Source organism: Dipteris shenzhenensis, chromosome 1 (assembly GCF_047967505.1).
Source record: "Dipteris shenzhenensis isolate YYH24624 ecotype China chromosome 1, Dip_SZ_1.0, whole genome shotgun sequence".
Taxonomy (NCBI): Eukaryota; Viridiplantae; Streptophyta; class Polypodiopsida; order Gleicheniales; family Dipteridaceae; genus Dipteris; species Dipteris shenzhenensis.
Genome location: NC_141596.1, coordinates 9251116 through 9268757, shown reverse-complemented (window position 1 = coordinate 9268757; position 17642 = coordinate 9251116).

The following is a 17642-nucleotide window of genomic DNA, read 5'->3' as shown; positions in this document are numbered from 1 at the left end:
GCTTCCCAAAAACTCTCAGGCACACTTTCACGACTGCTAGAATAGTCATGACCCTAAAACCTGCTTGAACTCCGTGTTTGAAGACCATCCCGTTCCTAATCTCCCTTACCCCTAAAATCACTACCATCCTTAGATATGGTCAACAGGTTGCCAAGGTGGAGGGCAATCTGGTACACTCCCCTAACACTGGGAGTCTCCACTTCACCTCGATGGTAAACCTTGCCATCAAGCCCAAGCCTCTGATTGCTACTTCCAATTGTTTCCATACTTCCCTAATAGCTCGGCACTTCCAGCATAGGTGCATGACATCTTCACGAGCGCTTCCACATAAGGTACACCCTGGATTGACCTACATCCATCTCGCTAGCTTGGCTTCCACCGGGAGCCACTGATTCAAGGTTTTCCAAAGAATGAACTTTGCCTTGCCCACCTTGCAGTCCTTCCAGATCTCTGTCAGCCTCTTCTTCCTGCATAATCTATTGAGCTTGATGGCCAAGCCCTCCTGCTACAATAAGCGTTTACTAATGATCCTTGTAGTTATATTGTGGAGCGGGGTTCTTGGCCTATGAACCATTGGCCTTCGAGCGTTGATGTTGTTTTGTCAGCCACCCATATGGGGTTCGTTCGAGCACTGCTCTGCAGCAGGTCCTCCTTGCCCTGTGAGATAGTGAACTCTTCTCTCAGCTCATCAAGGGTCTTCGAATCTACCTTGCGTTGATTCCAAACATCCTTCCACACCTAGATCCCCTTCCTATAGAGATTCCTTGCCCTAATCAAATCATGGAGGCCAAAGGCCTTGCCTTACCTATTAGGCGCAACGCCTGTGCAGTGCTCTTCCAAGCTCTGACTAGGCCAGCTGCCAAGGACCCTACGACTTTACACAAGAATTGAGAGACGAGTCTCTCATACCACCCCAACCTGCCCCAAAGTCCCACATCCTTCGACTTGCATTTCTCCACAAAACTCTTGGTTATTTCAATCCATGGCGCCTGCTTGGTAAAGATTCTGGGGAGCCATTTGGCTATCAATGCCACGTTCTTCTGCCTCACATCTGGGAGGCCTAGTGCTCCCTGAAGTTTATGCACTTTCAATGGCTTCCAAGGAATGTAGTGCATGCGCCTTTTTCCTGCCTCTTTCGCCCACAGAATGCTCTTGAAAAGGGCTTCGATCTCTACCAATGGGTCTTCCTAAAGTTCCATATTTAGGCTACATACGTGATAGAGGCTGTGAGGATGTGCTACAAGACTAAGCTCTGGGCATTCCAACCCAGGTTGATGTCATGCCAAGACCTAAGCTTCGCCTTCACCTTGTCTTTGAACCAATCGAACCTCTGACAGAGCGTGATCCCTAGTCCCAAGGGTGAGCCAAGGTATCTGATCACTTCTCCTCTCAGCAAGATAGCGACCCCCATGTTGGACAGCCATCCCGAGTCGGGTGATGACCTCAATGTGAATGACTTGCTCCAACTGCAAACGGGTCCTGAAACCTTGCAAAATCTATCTACCACCTCAAGGAGGTGATGCACACTCTCTGGATCTTCATTTGAGATAGATATAGTATTGTCGACAAACAGTTGGGTGCAAAACTTCCTACCGGACGGAGGAACCAGACCTCTGATTTCACCTTTAGCCACCTTTGTTTTCATCATGTGCATCAGAGGGACCATCGCGATGGTGAACAGCAGTGGAGTGATCGGGCATCCTTGCTGGACTGATCTCCTCAGTTCAAACCTACCTACCATCCCTCCATTGATGCACAGAATCGCAGCTACATTGCCAACTAAGCAGAGAACCTTATTGACAAACTCTTAGCCGAATCCCAAATGGAGTAGCACTGTCGTGATGTAGTCCCACCTTATCCTATTGTAGGCCTTGTCAAGATCCAGGCCGAACATCACAACCTTTCGCGACCTATGATGAGGGAGGCATGATCGAGAGCAAGAGACATGTTCAAAACGTTCTCGAAAATGTATCACCCCATGATGAAGAGGTTCTTCTCCTCATCCACCACAAACGCGATAGATCTCTCGATTTCAGATAGCTACTAGCGCCTTGGCAATCACCTTGTACAAGGTGTTCATCAGACTTAGCGGCCTCCAGTCCCCCACTTTCAATCTGTTCTATCTTTTGGGGATGAGCTTCAGAAGCCTTGAGTTCACGTCTTCAAAGAGAGTGCCGTTTGTCATCGCCACATTGGCCATGTCGATCACGTCCTGGCCTAGAGGACCTAGCCCCGAGGGTGTCAGAGTACCAATAGGGGCGGTTGGCCTGGCCCTACTTTGGCGGACGAGAAAGTGCCAAGCCCAGATGGGTTGAATGCTAAAATTTTCAAGGAGTTCTAGTAAGGCCATCATTAAACTAAGGTATAAAGGTAAATGGAAGATAGGGGCATTAAAGAGGGGGGAACTTGAGAGTGGGGAGGGGGGAATTAAAGAGGGGGGGAGGGGGATGAGGGAGAATTTGTAATACTAGGGAGCATTTGTAATACTCTTATAAGGAGATGGTTATATAATAGTACTTTATAGCTTAGTGGTAGGGCTCACTCATGGGAAAAAGAAGGTTTTGGATTCTAATCTTTTCTTTAAAGTTTGGGGAAGCCCCCCTTAGGACATAGTCTATGCATAAAATAAATTAAGCCATGGAGAAACATAAGTTAATTAATCCATAAATAAAAGAAACATAGCTTAATTAAAGCATATATAAATTAAGCCATAAATAAACATAACTTAATTAAGCCTCCATGCAGCAAAACTAATTAATTAATGTGAATCGGAGATCTTCATTACCATGATGTTAAAAAATACATTAATTAGTTTGGGGCAAGGCACAATGTTGAGTAGAAGAGGGTGCAAATATGCCCGATTAACCTAAGTATACAAACGATTAATGGTCTAGATACTTCTCCCTCTCAAAGCTTCTGTCTATATCTCTCTCTATATATAAGCGTCACACCCTCTTCCTTCCTCTCATGCTAATCTCTCCATTATCATCTCACTCACAGTCCCTCTTTCTCACTCACTCTCCTCTCTCTCAGTCCCTCTCTATAGTCTCTCACTCCGTGATGCACTTTCTCTCTCTCTCAGCCGTCTGTCTCACTCTCTCTATTTTCCTCTCTTTTAGTCCCTCTAACTCACTCTCTCTCCCTTCCTCTCTCTAAATCCGTCTCTGTTTTCTACTTAATCTTTGACTCTCATTGAGGAACTTTACTTGTAAAAGCGCGCGCGCGCACACACACACACACACACACACACACAAGGCTAGTAGAACCACCTTCTCCTAGGCTATCATTTAGATTAAATGCGATGCCTCTTGATCTTAATTGGATTGCCCCAACCCTACATGCATTTCGTATTGCCATGTTGCATTTGTATGGCACCTATAAACCTATCTTGATTCTGATATAAACATACCTTGATTCCCATACATGAGTTACGTCTCTAACATCAATTTCCATAATAGCGAAGGACAAGCAGAAGTTAAAGAAGATTGTGATGGCTTTGAACGATAGACAAAAAATTTCCAATTCCAATTCCATGACCTTGGAATCCAAAATCATGTAAATCAGAAAGATTGGCATTGAAGCGCCCTCAATGGATTTAGCCAAGAAGATTCTAGAGGATCAAGCTAATTTTGTATTCTTTAAGGCACAATCCTTTACATTTTGTCACTCATATGTCTACATCTATCAACCGTCGTGAATCACATGTGTCGAGTGTACTAGATAGTGCACGAGTTGATGAGTGTTTCATGGATGCCTATAGTCGATCAAGTTAGGATTTTTTGAATGTGTTAATGGCAAAGACAGGGAGATGTGATGCAAAGGCACTATATTCGATGAAGTGTATGTTTCTATTCTATAGATATTATAAGCTTTATACCACTCTTGGAGACATTATAGGCTCTAACCCACTCTTTTGTTACAAGAAGCTCATAAAAAATCATGCAGCGCTTCCACAAGAAGTCACAGAGCATTGTTGAACTAGCACAATGTCTTGCCTTCATGGGCTAGGCTATTTTGATGATATGGACAAGAAAGATCATAATATTTGCACACACAAATTCAAGGACCTTGTACATACAAGTTTATTTCTTTGGGCCTGTTTTGGTGTTATGTCAATGAGTTTTCTCTTATCATCTTTAGTGTGTTTGTCTCATAAGGGGGAATACCTTTGCCACCACTTAGTTTTTAGAGGCTCGCAAGGATCCAATCATAGACAAAACATGCATAGAAGGTTCTATTTCTTGCTTATGGTTGAAGAGATCCCAATGATTGCCATATTCTTAGTGAGGGCATATTTAGGGATAGCCTCATGGAAGATGAAAAGTACTAAGATGGTGTCAAATTTTTATCCATCAAGAGAACTTCATCCATAGATACATATCTACCAAGGACCTATAAGTTGTCATGTAAGCCTTTGTTTGTGAGCATATATGCATGCTATCCTCATGCAAAAATGTTAGTCATGTAGGAAATAGTAGTAAGCCACACATGCTACCCTCTTAGAAAATATTGTTAGAGATTCACTCTTCACATATAGAATCGATTTAACTTGATTTACACAAAGATTACGAATAGTGTAGAAACAGAGAAAACAGAGCAAGCTTTGATGCATAAAATGACACGAGATGTTATTCTAAAAGACTCAGGACTACGCCTCACTTGTACTCGGTTTGTTGGCATACAAACAAATCAAAAGACACACAATACTATGAAGCATATAGCTTTGACTCTATAGGCACGAATGCCTCGACAAAGAGAGAAGACTAGTCTCTTTCATGTAAGATATACTCTGAAACTCAGGCGAGTCGGTTGCTGCCATCAACTCGTGACTCTCTAGAAGGCTCTCGCTGCCAACCAAGAGACACCCAAGTGTCTTCCATCAATTGAAAGACCCTCAATCACTTGCATGGTCCAATCACCTTCAAGCTGCCACCTAGTGTCCATGTGGCTAGTGAGTCGACTCAATTAGAACCATGCACAATAGTTTGAACCCTTGAGAGGAGTCCCCAACATACACTCTTGAATCTAAAAAAGGGAAACAAAAACGTGTAGAGAAGATGAACATCGGAGTTCACAATCCCTATACACATCGTGACATCGTAGTCACAATTGTGTGACCAGAACAACAAACTTTCACGTAACCAGTATCACAATTGAGCATCGTAGCCCAGTCACAACCTTCTTCAGGCATCAAAGCTTTTTTAAAGAATTCAGAACGCCCAGTCTTAAAACTTAAAAGAATGTATAAGCATGTGTTTGTGTGTATGTTTGCATAGATAGATATAGATATATGGTTGTGCACACACGCACATGCGCACACACACACACATGTGTGCGTGTGTGTGTGTGCAAAAGAGATGGTACTCGGCCTACCAAGCAGGAGATGGTGGATAGTTAATTCTTTGAGGAGATAAAGATTTTGGTGAACTTAGGGAAGGTCCCTACTTTGAATTTTCTGTAGATGCATTGAAAGCTGGTTACATTTCTTTGATATTTTTCCAAATAATATGTATCAAATACAACTAATAAACAATCGTTTTAGGAGTCCAATCTATAGAAGCACATATCAAGTACACTCTCATGTATTAGTATTTGTAGTACATGCAATTTTCTAACATGATGCAATGAAAAAATTGTTGTTGATGCACAAATGAGCTCCAAAAATTGTTGTTGATGCACAAACGAACTCGAGACGAACCCTACCATGTTCTTCACAAGTGAACTCTTTAAAATACCTATTGGTATGCAACATTTTGCAAAGCTTTACTACACATTCTCAAAATCAAAAGTCTTGTGTAAACTATCTTTGAATGCCGACATATAGATAGAACTATAGCCATTTATGCTAAGGCAATTCTAGCTTAGTACAATTTAAGGTCTCTGATACAATCACTAATGAGAATAGCAACATCTGGTTCAAACTGCACATTTTATCTTGCATAGGTCATACAATTAGATAATTTTTCACCTTCAAAGGTGGTACCTCTAACTTTCATGTTGAGAGCAAGAATTCCATTGACTCTTTGCTATTTGTTCTTTCACCTCTTGCATTATAGTACCCAATCAAAGCTAGCAACTTGGATTTATTCTTTAGTGAGCTCTATCATATCCATCCAAAAAATAAGAGGTCTTTCTTATGTCAAGATAGGTCGGTTCCATGAACACTTAATGGATTTCTTTGGATGGGATTTTTTTTTTGATTAGAAGGATTATCTCTACCCAGAATTCTTAAGGATGTTGTTTTTGTGGAACTCCCAACACTAGGGTCGATGAATTAAACATTGTTGAAGTAAGAAATCTAAGACTTTGGATTAATTGACAATCACTTCATAATTAGAGCATTGATTCTAACATAGACATCATGAATATGTGCATTCCTAATTTCATTTTAAAATCCCAAAAATAAAACTTTGGTGCATGAGATGACCACAAAAGTATCACAAATTAAGATAGTAATGATGCAAATGCTACCCGCGATGCATCCACCACCAACATTTAAACATAGTAAGGAGCTCAAGATCAAGTAAAGCAACATATATTATTTTATTTAAAACAAGTAAAAGTTTTGAAGCATGCAAACTACATAAGCTTTGGTAGATGATGTCATACAAACCTCGAGAAGGAATTTAACGTAACCCGATCCCTTTGCCCCCCCATGCCTCCACCACTTTTGCCCCCTTATATTATATCAGCCTCCAAACCCTCCCTCTCTAGCACTATCCTCCACAAAATAATGCAACTATATGTATGACAACACGTTGAACATGTCAAAGTCGAACATATCATAAGTGACAACAAGAGATCATTGGAGTTTGGGAAGATAAATAGAATAGAGGCAGATGTATGATGCCATAAAACCATTATTACCAGCAGCCTCCTGCATGGGCGCTGCACAGGGACCCTAGAGCTTCTCATATAAACTATGATATGCCCAAATCACCAATTTTAGTTTGATTTGGTAAGCATGTTGTTGTAATATTGTTCTTTCTTTAAGCACTATTTGTTCATGGTGGGCCATTGCCTATGGAGAGTAAACAATGTACATTCTTTTGATTGTATCATGTCTATGAGTTTCAATTAGGCCCACTTGACTAAGCACTGGACTAAGTAAGGATGTAAGGTGAATTGCATCTCTTTAGTACAATATAGTTTGAGGGATTAAGCTATGTAAAAGCATAGGTTAATTGGCTAATTTATGAGGTGATTGGGGTAATAATGTAAGCGAGGTCCTCTCTCTTCATAAACCAAAGTGCATAAGCGCACGCGGGCACTGCTTGCTTTTGGATGTAGAAGAGAAAGCAAACTATTTTTTAAAGGGCATTGGGCTATTAAAAGGCAATTTTTATAGGATGATAACTTAATTATTATTATTTTTAATTACAAGTGAAAATTGAGTGTTAATGAGGCACGTGTAACAAAAATAGCTTGTCTTTACGAGACTAGTGGTTGGGTTCATTGTGCTAATCATATGCTAGTCCTTCAACTACTCCTTCCAGGAAGTCATGGGGTGGAAGAATCAATTGACCACTATGCTACTTCACCTTTTGCTTGGGGCTCTTGGCTTCGTCTTCTGCCTTGCAATTGAATCTCTGGGTTCAACAAGGAATTCAATTCTACAAGTGGATGTTTTTTAATCTAGTTTTGTGGCACACATTACAGTTAGGGCTTGTAGGTAAATATTTATTGCCACATGAAACATCACAAAAGGACGCCATGCAGCTTGCTTGGTAAATGATTCTTGGCCTTTGCAAGCTTGTGATGTTTTTTGTAATAGTACTTCTACAACCTCATGGAGGCATAACAAGTGAATCCCATATGGGTTTCCTTGTTTTCTAGGAATGCTCGTTCACGCGGGAAGTTTGGAGGGAAGTGGTCAGAAGCTTGAGCAGCATTCAAATTCACATTAAAGTCAAGTAGAAGATAGCACTGTTGGGAGATAAAGGAGGGATGAACAATGCCTTATAGAAAATCTGGTAGACAGTTAGAGGAAGAGTCCTCGTGCAGGTATGGAAATTAAACTTTAATAGGCCTCCGAATCGGCTCAGGCTGCCATTGAAGAAAGCAGAACAACAGTTCAGTTTTTTGGTCGTAAGAATGAGTCCCTCAAAGCTTGAAGTCATTTATGGGTTGAAAGTTTCTGCCTTTTGCTTAAAGGCAGTTGGTTCTTTTTCTATGTATATGCTTCTCTATAATACAATTTTGTTAGCACTGCTGCGCTCTAGTGATACTTTTGACAAAAAAGTGTCCCTCACCGTTTGCTGCCACGTGGCACGTTTCTTTTTGTTTTTTGGTTCATGGGTGGCTTGCGTTTCTGTTTTCGTTTTGGAGCGTTTTTGGTGATGTCCGTGGAGCGTTTGTTTTGTGGAAAATTGCTGGCATCTGTAGCGAGAGGCTTTGAGAAGGTGCAAAAACTTGATTCTGAGGCTTGTGCGAGAGGAAGCATTGAAGTTGCGAAAGTTTTGTCGAAATATTTACGGAGGTAGGGTGTTACGTCTTCAGTGGCTGAAAGATATGGAATGCACATGAAAGAAGTGGAATGCATTCCACTTCAATTGTCGCAATCCCTAACTAATGGGTCGACTGATTTCAAAAATTCAGATCTCTTAATCTACTTAACATCTTCGCTTCAAATCAATCATGTTAGAATTCTAATTTTGCACAGAAAATTCAGAAACCATTACATCGTGATATTGCATAGGACAGTGAAACAATTACATTCGTTCATTTCTTTGAAAAGTTGCTAAAGCGACATACAAGATTATAGAGGCGAAAAATGACGGTGGTGAGGGTTGCGATGTCAACCATGGAGAGAGGATGGAAATAGAGCAAGAGGAGGAGGATGTAGAGATCGAGCTATAGATTTGAGGAAGAAGGAGAAGGCTTAGAAGCAATAAACCTGTTGTTGATGTTCAAGCGATTGCTTTTGAAGGTGGGTTACGGTGGATGATGCGAGAGAGAAAGAGAGAGTGTGTGTGTGAGAAAGCAAGGAAGCCGAGAGAGAGAGACAGAAAGAGAGAGAGAGAGAGAAGCCAGCGGAGAGGGGCGCAGCGCAAGGGAGAGAGGAGGGGGATATACAAGCATGCAGAGGCACCCAGAAGCTTCGAGTCGAGAGGCACCCAGAAGATTCGATTAATTGCCTCATTTACTATAGCTTAATCGGGCATGCGCTCAATCTCTTAGCAACCTTATGTTAATCCGGCATCGTGTCCCTCCTACTAATACAAATGCCCATTTTTCCAACGTTGTGGGCAACTATTTTGATTGTTTTTTGTGTTTGTCCGCTCTGTCATGAAAATCGTGTATAATTTTGAATGGAGGTTAGAGATACAAGGAACGGTTTCTGGTTCTCGTGCAATTGCGCATAGTCTGTTTATCACGAAGTTGTAAATCCCACGTTTACCTTTTACCAGCGTATCAGTTCTGCATAGTTGAGTACTTGTTTTTGGCGCCCTCGGCGCAATAGAGTTTAAGTACGGGAGTATGGAGCTGGTATTTATCGTAGGAAGGAGCGGTGCAGCCTTCAAAGGTGACATCGCTTCCCTCATCTGCGATGAGGGTGTGCCATGTGGTCAAATTGGCGTGTTTCTATGGAATTGATTCTGAAGTAAGTCGCAAGTTCCATGGGAGATCGAACGCCTTTAGAAATGTAACAAAAGGAACCACCACTAAAGACGGCGGAGTTGAGCGCAGCATAGAAATTGTCAAAGACGGCATTCACAGCGACATTGGTCAGTTGTTTCTGTTGTATGAGTGGCACACCTAGTTTCTGGAAAGTTTCGAGGAGGGCAGGGTGTACCTCATCCAAGCTTTTTTCTTCTTCTCTTTTTGTTGGGGTTCGGAGTTGTAGCAGAAGTCTTGGAAGTCGATGGGGGGATAAAGGTTATCAGACCAGTGGGGCTCATTCATCTTGAGCCAGTGTTTGTAAGCGTTGATGCGAAACTCAAGAAGGCATGAGGGCTCATTTTTCTTTGCAGAGATGAGCCTGATGGTGTCCTGGGAAAGGAAATGGATTGTATGTCCGAGACAAATCCCCACTTGTAGTTCCAATTCAGAAACAGCGTGACCTTCGCAAGCGATCCAATCTAGTAATCCAACCGTTCGTCCAGGTACATCCCGTAAGTTCGCACAAAGGCCGAATGATCCGAAGCATTGGAGTGCGACTCATCCCTGAAATCCGACACATTCAGTCCGCTTCCCAGAAAACATCATCTCCTGATCGTGTTGGTTCGAGCATAGGAAGTGGTCTCGGCGATTTTCTTTTGAAGATAGAGGAAAGTGACTTGTTGGTGTCTAATCCCATCGTTTTGCATCTGACACTTTAAAGAGACGCTCCATAGGAGCTTGTGGCTCATAGAAAATTTTATTTGTAGGCTGATAGTGTTGGTCGTGCGTGAGTCGAGAACTTGATGAGAGAATCAAGTTCTCTTGGCAGTAGCAGATGATTTTGTTGGTCAGTTGTAGGGTAATAGCAAGATGTATGCTACGTATGATTGAGCGATGGTAGCTGGTAGTAGGTAAAGAACCATTGTCATCTCGCCTCTGCAACTGTGATAGCGAATGGGGGCAGAATTAGAGGAGATGGAAGGGTTGTAGTGGTGAGCGAAGGGAGTACTGCTAGTGTTAGTGAGGTGTACGAAACTGTTGAATTGCAAATGGAAAATGTAAAGCTCCATAGTGGATGCAATAAGGTCAAGGTTCCTTGCATTACTACTCTCGGGAACAAGACCTCCAGACATTGAGGTAAGCCTGCCAGTAGCATTCCCAATGTAGCTCAAAGCATGAGTTTCTGGTCTAAGAAAATCCATAGTTGACAGTTGCTACACCCTGCAAGAGACTGGAATCCATGATGTTTAAAGAGTAGACCTGGTGTTAGAACCCTCAACAATAGCATACGATTTTGATATTCAAGAAAACGATCTTGTGGTATCCAATACAATTGGAAGAGTTAGGAGTCATTCTTCTCGACGGAGATAATAACATAATATGATTTTTTGAAATTAAAACTTTGTGCTTTTAATTTGTATTTTTAATTTTTAATGTTATTATTGTTTGTATATTAATATATCTTAGTGTATACACTCTATTCTGAAATGGAATGATGTGAACATTCAAAGACTCGTTATACTTAATGTACACATTCTGTTTTGTAATGAAAGAGTGTGAGCATTCTAAGAATATTAACATTGTTTTCATTTACATAGGTATTATACATATCTTGTATCTTTTAAAGTGGATGTGTATACTTTAAGGTTTATTTTGGCTCCAATTAACATGTTGACATAATTAGTGTGTGCACTCTATCCCTTTATGGAATAGAGTGAACATTCTAAGAGTTATTGCACTTAGTGAATACATTCTGTTATGTGTTGGAATATATTAATATGTCTTACTTAGTGTGCACATTCTGTTTTGTAATGAAACAGTGTGAGCATTCTAAGATTGTTAGTATTGTTTTCATTTACTTAGGTATTATGCATATCTTCTTATATCTTTTAAAGTGGATGTGTATACTTTAAGGTTTATTTTGGCTCCAATTAACATGTTGACATAACTTAGTGTGTGCACTCTATCCTTGGAATAGTGTGAACATTCTAAGAGTTACTACACTTAGTATACACATTCTGTTCTGTATTGGAATAGTGTCAGTATTCTAAGACTTGTTTAATTTATATAGAAACTTAGCGTGTACATTTTGTCTTGTTTTTTATTTTGTACTAAAACAGTAAATATTGTAAGATTTGTTTCATTTTTGTGAGAACTTAGTGAAATAGTAAATACTGTAAATACTGAAACAATAAATATTGTAAGATTTGTTTCATTTTTGTGAGAGCTTAGTGTGTACATTCTATTATGTAATGGGATAGTGTGAACATTCTAAGAATTATTGTACTTAGTGTGTACATTTTGTTATGTATTGGAACAATGTGAACATTCCAATACTTGTTTTGTTTATGTGAATACTATACGTGTAATATAGCTTTTCCAAACATGATATATACACTTTAACCTTTAATGTAGTTCTGCTTAACATATAAATATAGCTGGAACAATGTGAACATTCTAATCCTTGTTTCATTTGTATAAATACTAGTTGTGTAATGTATCTTTTCTAAACATAATATATATACTTTAACCTTCTTTGCATTTAGTATATGCATGTATTTTATTTTGTAGTGAAATAGTATGAATATTCTAAAATTGGCCCCATTTACAAATACATATGTACTGTTACTTAGTGTGTACATTCTATCCTAGAATGGGATAGTGTGAACATTCTAAGAATTGTACTTAGTGTGTACATTTTGTTTTATACTAGAACAATGTGAACATTCTAAGACTTGTTTCGTTTGTATGAACACTAAGTGTCTAATAATTTATGTGCAAACTTAGTGTGTGCATTCTATCCTAGAATGGGATAGTGTGAACATTCTAAGAGTTATTGTACTTGTTGTGTACATTTTATTCTGGACTGGAACAATGTGGACATTCCAAGACTTGTTTCGTTTGTGTAAATACCATGTGTATAATATATCTTTTCTAAACATAATATTTACAATTTAACCTTTACTGTAGTTCTTCTTAATATATATAAATAGCTTGGTATATACACTCTTTTTCATGATAAAATGGTGTAAACACTCTAAGATCCATTGCACTTGTTATATATACGCATTTTATTTCATAATGAAATAGTATTCATATGCTAAAACTAGTTCAATTTACACATACATATATACTATTACTATCTGATATACATACCACATCGTACAATGAATAATATATACACTTTTCAACTATATTACGTCTTTATTAAGTATACTAATATATCTTGATGTACATAGACTACACATTTGATTTCATAATAGAATAGCATAAATACTGTAAAAAAGGTCTCATTATGTTTACGATATATTGTTATAGTAGTTTTTTTTACAAGGAGTGCACAAATATAGCTTTAGTTTCATCGTACTTTTAATAGTGTGTGCATTTTATTATGCATTAGAACATTGTAACTATCCTAAGTTTATTTAATGATGGAATTATCTTTTTGTATTTAAACAATGTTTATATCTTTTCCAATATTTGTTCTACTATTTTGTATAGGCTCTTATTTTGTAAAATGTTGCAGCTCATGGAACACCTTGGAGAAAAAAGAAAAAGAATGGATCTAACAAAGATGGAACGCCGACACTATTCACAGTGTGTGGTTGTAACTCTAGTTAATATGCAAGAAAAGGAACTCAGAGATGCCTTCACTGTGAATGGTAAAGATTTTCCTATTTTAGTGGAACACCTAGCAAACACTGCATTTAGAGAGTTGTGTACCAAATGGCCAAAATTTGAGAGTCAAGCTTGGTTGTTGTCTGAGGGATACCTACGTGGAGAATGCCTCAGAATTATCGGACAGATTGGCATATCTGCGCAGTCATTAGGTCATCAATTTTCTAATGATCCTTGTTTTCGGAATAAGGTTACCTTACTTGAACAATTACACATGGCTTACAAAGGCAAGGGTAGTTGCTCAAAAGAAAAAGAAAACATACAAGTTCGCAACATTGTATATCTGTCAACATCAGTTACTTCACCTTCTGTCAAGTTGTTACACTATAGACAAGTTATCTTTTTACCAGAAGCACATATAGGGAATGGCACTTATACACAGGTCAACAAGGTCAAGATTTTAGAGGAGACTTTTAAGAATGATATATTTGCTTCAAAATGTTTTGTGTGAAGCAATAGTCAGAACAATAAAGAAGTGCTTGCACTATTGGAGGCTACATGTATACATGTGACTCATCCAGGTATTGTCAATGCAATAGGGTTGGTCAGAGACGAAAATGAACCAATGGTCATATATAGGTACTGGAACGGTAGCCATTTGGATAGATGGCCATACTTGATGAATGCAAATACTTCTAGATCTGTACCTAAGGATTTCTTAGATATATCTAAAGAAGTGGGCACTTTGGAATGCTTTAAGTGCCACATATTTGACATCATCAATGGCTTAATTGAAACTATCAAATACATACATAGTAAAGGCATTCTACACAACAACTTACACTCTAGAAATATAATGGTTCATTTCTCGCAGGAAACAGATGATGCTTTTTTTGGTTTAGTGGGATGGAGCTTAAGCACCAAGACCGATACTTCTAAAAACATTTCCAACTCTTCCAGATGGTTCTGTTGAAACATTCAAGCAACACAAACAGAAATGTCGACATGTTGCACCTGAATGTTTCAGCATTAATCCTCCACGATATTGCAAAGTGCAGGATATCTATTCACTTTGCTTTAACATTAGCAAATTACTAAAAGTGATAGAATATACTAGTGCACCCAAGGAAAGATATATATTGAATAAGCTTCATGATGACCAGTGCTTGTAATCTTGGAATAGAGGCTTCCACGAAGTCAGGACTTCGATATGATAATAAATAAATAGTATTTGAAAGCTACTGATTTGTTTTTCAATTTGTAATTTTTATTTACAGTACCCACATACAATGTAGCTACTTGATTGTTCTTTTCTCTTGTACTGACTTTCCATAGAAAAAAACTTTTGCAGGTAAATGTTTTTATATAGGTGTAGTTTATGCCATTGATAGTGAAGCGTAAACAAATCAAAAGCTATTACAAAAGATCCTTTAAAAAAATACAAAGACACTATCATAAACAAGTCCTAGAATACTTGAAAATTTATTTGTCAAGGTACAAGTACAATATCAACGAGACTTATTTTATCTCTAATGTGAATGCTTTTAAATGTTTAAGTATATATTGTTATAATAGTTCGTTGTTTTAGAACAACTAAAATACACTTTCACTATTGCATGGATTCTACAAATACGTACACTATATATAGCTTCATGTACATACGTACATGTATAGGTATATGCACATGCGTGAGTAGATGTCCACGTGTGCATGTACATGTATTCATATAGGTATAAGTATGATAATATATTTTAATACATTGTAATTTACATTTCACATTGAGGAAGTGTATATTGATCTCAGTAACTTTTTTATTGGTTTGGCAGGTAAGCATGCTTTGAAATATGGAAACGAAAAAGCAAGCGTTAGGCACTCAAAAAAGAGAACACGATGATGAGCTTTTGCCTGTTGCAAAAAAAAGCTATTGGTAAAAGTAATATTACCAGCATAGAGAAGAAGCACTCCGCTGTACCAAGTAAAATCTGTCTAGAGATAAACTCAATACTTGAGGTTGTTCAAATAAAAGACCTCCAGGTGAACATATGAGATGTCACCTTTGAGGGTTTAATTTTAAATAGGTACGGCACGTATGACAAGAAAAAAGACTCCAAGTACCAAAATGTCTGTGCAGATTTAACAAACAAGTTGGGGTTGATCATAGTCACATTACAGCTTGACAATACCTTGATTGCTTTTCACGAGAAACTAATTAAACAAGACACTTGTGTTCGAGTCAAAAACTTTCAAGTAATAAGAAGAAAAGGAAACATATATGAAAAAGGTGATTCAGAGTTTCTAATCAAACTAGTGGAACATGTATGACATCAATTCCAAAATTCGAGGTTCGCTTATAAATGTTCCCAACAGTTGACATTGCAAGCTTTTGCAAGGAAACGGAGAGGTTCATTTCAATAATTGTTCAATTCGCTGTACTACATCGAAGGACAATATGCGAAGCAACACTTTCTAAAAGTTGCCGATGGAACAACATTCAAGGATGTTACAATAGTGAGTACTACTTATCACATAAAGTTAACAAATGTGAGTATGAAAAACCATTATCTTGGTCATACTTCTTATTTGGTTTACTTTAACCACTTTTTTGCTTGTACTGTAGCTTGCTTTTTGGGATGACTTTGAAGATGTTAAAAAGAACATGCTTGAGGAGCTCCTTAGTGGTCACACAACAACATACGTTGTGAAAAATGTGGGGCTCACAAACGATGATTCAACAACAAGGAAATTGCTATTTACGAGTTGCTCTTTCGCATTTCCTGTAACATATGAAGAAGATGTCAAGAAGCTGACAGAGGTAGTTGTATTCCACAAATTAGAAAAAAGCTCCGTGAAAGAGGTAAACTACAATTTCACTTTTATTGCACTATTTCACTTCTATTTTAAAACGCACGGATGCAATTTTAAAAAAATATACATTCAAGCCTCTTATGTTGTTATATTAACAGATCATTGGGAAATTTACCTTTGAGAACACTGGAGCACCATACTTCAATACTTGTGTCGAATGCAATAATGCAACATCATTAATTAAAGTGGCACGGGATTCCTTTTTCTGTGAACGGTGTTAAAAAAAAGTGGACTTCGTACATGTTTCACAAATGCATGGGTAGGTCTTGGCTCTAGATGGAGAGATTGTCAGCGTCACTGTACGTGAACCATGGCTCCCTGCTATGCAAATTGATGAAGACATAGTTACCTACTTTATGCAAGATGAAGTCGCATTTCGCAAAAAAATCTCCAAGATAAAGAAATTCGGTGGATTTCACGTCAATGCATCTATGAGTGTTACTGGTTTCAATGATATAGAACAAATCTAGTACTCGGTTCTTGCTAAACAATTCCATGAGCTGTACATATCTTAGCTGAAGCGTTTGAAAAAGGGAAGAGGAGAATGGAGGACTAGGTGGTTGTGAACGCAATCCAGTTTACAGTAACACTTCCAATGCTTTTTTGTCAGATATAAATGACATTATGAGTTCGATGTACAGTTGTTGTACTATTTCAATTGCAATAAAGCTTGTAATGTAATATATTGCATCATTAAAATATCACAAAAAACAATGACAAACAAAATGCACGATCTAAACCTATGCAACAATTAATTTCGCTCGACAATGTTTTGTTGACCCGGCAATGCATACAGATTTCCAACTACCCATACAAAGGCGGTGACTATCTGTTTGATTCTATTTCATATTGCATAGGAAAGAGTTTCACATCCATGACCTTGCAACACATGATGGTACAACATTTTATGCAAAAGCTTCAGCAGCAAAATAACATTGCACTATCCTGCTTATCATGTGCCCTTGCACCAGAGTTCTTACAAAGTCTTCAGAATGTCCAGACACCAGGTGAGTATCTCTACCGAATGGCTTTACCAGCTGAACATGTTGGCTTGTGGGGTGATTACTTTTCAATCCAGTGGATATCAGATCTGCTGCTCAGGCCTATTGTTGTTTGGTTGCAACATTACTCTCATATCATAATAACACACGGCAATTGCTTTCAGATGCCTGCTATGCAAATAGCATACGATGATAGACCTGGTCACGTACAACACTTTGAGCCAATTTGCCTATTCTCGATCAATATCCATGTTCAGAGGAACGTGTACCAATTACCAAAATGGAGTTGATTCATGTCGCAACACAAGATAATGACAATGACATGAACACAATACCAAAAACAAAGAGAAAACACAAAGTGGACAACCGAGAATAATGACTTGCTACATCAAATAATGGACATGCACAAAGACTATACTAATAGAATGATTGCACAGCAATTCATAAAGCAAAGAGATGACAATGAATATAACAGTACCCAGGTAATTGCGCACACACAAATCTTACGCAAATAAAGCCAGCACAGGACAATGTAGGAACACACTGACAATACTT